Genomic DNA, 4,752 nt, shown 5'->3' with positions numbered 1-4,752 from the left:
GTTCCGCTCGCGGATTTTGCGGATTTTCGGGAAATCCGCAATCCGCGAGATTTGCGGATTTCCCGCAAAATCCGCAAATTCGCACGCAGCGGATTTTTTTGGCGGCGCGCGGCGTTGGTGATACAATTTTTGCGGCGCGCGGCGTTTATCATCGTTTGCCGAGTTGTTTTTTTCGATAGTTTGCGAGTGCTGCGCCATTTTGGATCTTGCTGTGTGATCCCGCGGGAATTGGCGAGCGCGATTACGTCATCGCGGCTTGCCAGCGATAGCTTGTCAACGCGAGTACGGCGAGATCACGTCTCGCGGTACTTCGCAATTGCGAGATTTGAGATGCGGCGAGCGAAAATATAAATTTGCAATTCTGCGCAAGAAATCCACCAGCAAGCAGCATAAACCTTCTAGAAATGATGATTTTTATGTGAATAACTCCTTAGTTTGACATTTGCCTGCACTTTTTTAGCGAGGAGTCCATTTTGGGGAGGGGGGCAGGGGGGTAGGAGGAAGGAAGTGCCCCATAGTCTTCAACTTCCTGTTCCTGTTCAGCAGGCTCCTCCCAGTGCTTTGTCCATCTCCTGGTCACTTTTCATTTGGATGTGGACCTGGAAGGATTACTTTTTGTGGATGCTGCTGGATCTTTGGATTTGAGGCCTTTTTGACTTTCTTTGGATCACTGTTGGATTAGAAATTTTACAAGTAAGTTTGTTTGGGGCATTACAGTTGCTGCAACTAAAATTTTGGGATTTTCGATTTTTGGGCTGTTTTGGGGCCTTTTGCCCAGTGGTGGGTGGACTGATTCTTTCTGTGGGTTGTCTTGAACTTAAACATCATGGAGGCCATAGATGAATTGGGATTGTGCTGATTTTTCTGTGTTTTTCGATTTTTTTTTTGTTGTAAAATTTTGTGTTTTTCGATTTTTGACCTGTTGTTGGGGCCTTGACCAGGGGTAGTGAGTGGTGCATGGGCCTAGTCTTTCTGTGGGCTGTCTTGAATTTAAACATCATGGAGGCCATGGATGGAATGGGATTGTGCTGATTTTGCAGTGTTTTTCGATTTTTGGGCCTGTACTTGTGGCCTTTTCACCAGGGGTATTTGAGTCTAGCATGGGCCTAGTCTTTCTGTGGGCTGTCTTGAATTTAAACATCATGGAGGCCATGGATGGAATGGGATTGTGCTGATTTTGCAGTGTTTTTCGATTTTTGGGGGTGTTCATGGGGAGGGACATGCCATGTGGCTGGTGGCCATTTTGAGTGCAGCTACAGGCACTGGCCATGTGCTGGCAGGCAAGTGGCCATTTTGAATGCAGGCTTTGTTGTTAGGCCTCCAACCATTTTGCCTACTTTTCAACCTTTATTTATGCCCAGGGGTAGTGAGTCTTGCATGGGCCTAGTATTTCTGTGGGTTGTCTTGAATTTAAACATCATGGAGGCCATGGATTGAATGGGATTGTGCTGATTTTGCAGTGTTTTTCGATTTTTGGGCCTGTACTTGTGGCCTTTTCACCAGGGGTATTTGAGTCTAGCATGGGCCTAGTCTTTCTGTGGGCTGTCTTGAATTTAAACATCATGGAGGCCATGGATGGAATGGGATTGTGCTGATTTTGCAGTGTTTTTCGATTTTTGGGCCTGTACTTGTGGCCTTTTCACCAGGGGTATTTGAGTCTAGCATGGGCCTAGTCTTTCTGTGGGCTGTCTTGAATTTAAACATCATGGAGGCCATGGATGGAATGGGATTGTGCTGATTTTGCAGTGTTTTTCGATTTTTGGGCCTGTACTTGTGGCCTTTTCACCAGGGGTATTTGAGTCTAGCATGGGCCTAGTCTTTCTGTGGGCTGTCTTGAATTTAAACATCATGGAGGCCATGGATTGAATGGGATTGTGCTGATTTTGCAGTGTTTTTCGATTTTTGGGTGTGTTCATGGGGAGGGACATGCCATGTGGCTGGTGGCCATTTTGAGTGCAGCTACAGGCACTGGCCATGTGCTGGCAGGCAAGTGGCCATTTTGAATGCAGGCTTTGTTGTTAGGCCTCCAACCATTTTGCCTACTTTTCAACCTTTATTTATGCCCAGGGGTAGTGAGTCTTGCATGGGCCTAGTATTTCTGTGGGTTGTCTTGAATTTAAACATCATGGAGGCCATGGATTGAATGGGATTGTGCTGATTTTGCAGTGTTTTTCGATTTTTGGGCCTGTACTTGTGGCCTTTTCACCAGGGGTATTTGAGTCTAGCATGGGCCTAGTCTTTCTGTGGGCTGTCTTGAATTTAAACATCATGGAGGCCATGGATGGAATGGGATTGTGCTGATTTTGCAGTGTTTTTCGATTTTTGGGCCTGTACTTGTGGCCTTTTCACCAGGGGTATTTGAGTCTAGCATGGGCCTAGTCTTTCTGTGGGCTGTCTTGAATTTAAACATCATGGAGGCCATGGATGGAATGGGATTGTGCTGATTTTGCAGTGTTTTTCGATTTTTGGGGGTGTTCATGGGGAGGGACATGCCATGTGGCTGGTGGCCATTTTGAGTGCAGCTACAGGCACTGGCCATGTGCTGGCAGGCAAGTGGCCATTTTGAATGCAGGCTTTGTTGTTAGGCCTCCAACCATTTTGCCTACTTTTCAACCTTTATTTATGCCCAGGGGTAGTGAGTCTTGCATGGGCCTAGTATTTCTGTGGGTTGTCTTGAATTTAAACATCATGGAGGCCATGGATTGAATGGGATTGTGGTGATTTTGCAGTGTTTTTCGATTTTTGGGCCTGTACTTGTGGCCTTTTCACCAGGGGTATTTGAGTCTAGCATGGGCCTAGTCTTTCTGTGGGCTGTCTTGAATTTAAACATCATGGAGGCCATGGATGGAATGGGATTGTGCTGATTTTGCAGTGTTTTTCGATTTTTGGGCCTATACTTGTGGCCTTTTCACCAGGGGTATTTGAGTCTAGCATGGGCCTAGTCTTTCTGTGGGCTGTCTTGAATTTAAACATCATGGAGGCCATGGATGGAATGGGATTGTGCTGATTTTGCAGTGTTTTTCGATTTTTGGGCCTGTACTTGTGGCCTTTTCACCAGGGGTATTTGAGTCTAGCATGGGCCTAGTCTTTCTGTGGGCTGTCTTGAATTTAAACATCATGGAGGCCATGGATGGAATGGGATTGTGCTGATTTTGCAGTGTTTTTCGATTTTTGGGCCTGTACTTGTGGCCTTTTCACCAGGGGTATTTGAGTCTAGCATGGGCCTAGTCTTTCTGTGGGCTGTCTTGAATTTAAACATCATGGAGGCCATGGATGGAATGGGATTGTGCTGATTTTGCAGTGTTTTTCGATTTTTGGGCCTGTACTTGTGGCCTTTTCACCAGGGGTATTTGAGTCTAGCATGGGCCTAGTCTTTCTGTGGGCTGTCTTGAATTTAAACATCATGGAGGCCATGGATGGAATGGGATTGTGCTGATTTTGCAGTGTTTTTCGATTTTTGGGCCTGTACTTGTGGCCTTTTCACCAGGGGTATTTGAGTCTAGCATGGGCCTAGTCTTTCTGTGGGCTGTCTTGAATTTAAACATCATGGAGGCCATGGATGGAATGGGATTGTGCTGATTTTGCAGTGTTTTTCGATTTTTGGGCCTGTACTTGTGGCCTTTTCACCAGGGGTATTTGAGTCTAGCATGGGCCTAGTCTTTCTGTGGGCTGTCTTGAATTTAAACATCATGGAGGCCATGGATTGAATGGGATTGTGCTGATTTTGCAGTGTTTTTCGATTTTTGGGTGTGTTCATGGGGAGGGACATGCCATGTGGCTGGTGGCCATTTTGAGTGCAGCTACAGGCACTGGCCATGTGCTGGCAGGCAAGTGGCCATTTTGAATGCAGGCTTTGTTGTTAGGCCTCCAACCATTTTGCCTACTTTTCAACCTTTATTTATGCCCAGGGGTACTAGTGAGTCTTGCATGGGCCTAGTCTTTCTGTGGGTTGTCTTGAATTTAAACATTATGGAGGGCATGGATGGATTGGGATTGTGCTGATTTTGCAGTGTTTTTCGATTTTTTTTTGTGCTCTATAACTGAACTGATGTTCCTCTGTCTTCCATTTTTTTTAGGTGCACAAGACTCAAGAGAACCACCAGTGCCAGGAAGAAGTCCTGCAGCGGTGTGTGTGTGCAGCATAACGTCACGCGACGTCACGTCTGGCCTCAGACAACTCTACAATTCGTGCAACTGCGGCCTGCTCTCTGACCTGCTCTGAAGAAGATGGCCCCGCCCCCAAAGAAAGTTCTCCGTAGCTCCTCTAGCAAGAAAGTTGCTAGTAAGGAGCAGAAGAAGCAAGGTACCAAGGAGGCTGGTGTGCCACCCGCCACGTTTTTTGGGAGCAAAAAAAAAAGTACGCCTGCTGCAGCAGGTTCTGCTGGGGACCAAGCTGGGAGCAGCACCCCTGCTCCATTGGGTTCAGTGCCTCCACCACCACGCCAACTTAAGTCAAAGCCCTTGAGTGCTTCAGAGGCAGTCAGTGTACTTCTCCAATCACCATCGACCAGTGATGTTGGCTCATCGCAAGAAAGTAGCAGCAATGTCCCTGAATCAACACAGCCGCAACAACAACACCATGTGCAAGTACACGCCCAAGTACATGTGGAAGGAGAGGCAGCAAAAGGAGATGCGCAAGCAAAGGTGCATGGAGGTTCACAAGTGCCCACAATAGTTGTTCCTCCCGAAGTAGGGGCACATCAGGAAATCGACAATGAAGCTGAGGTATCATTGGAAGCCACTCCTCCTGAT

Source organism: Lissotriton vulgaris, chromosome 1_1, assembly GCF_964263255.1.
Source record: "Lissotriton vulgaris chromosome 1_1, aLisVul1.2, whole genome shotgun sequence".
Taxonomy (NCBI): domain Eukaryota; kingdom Metazoa; phylum Chordata; class Amphibia; order Caudata; family Salamandridae; genus Lissotriton; species Lissotriton vulgaris.
Note: the sequence above shows the minus strand (reverse complement) of the source record.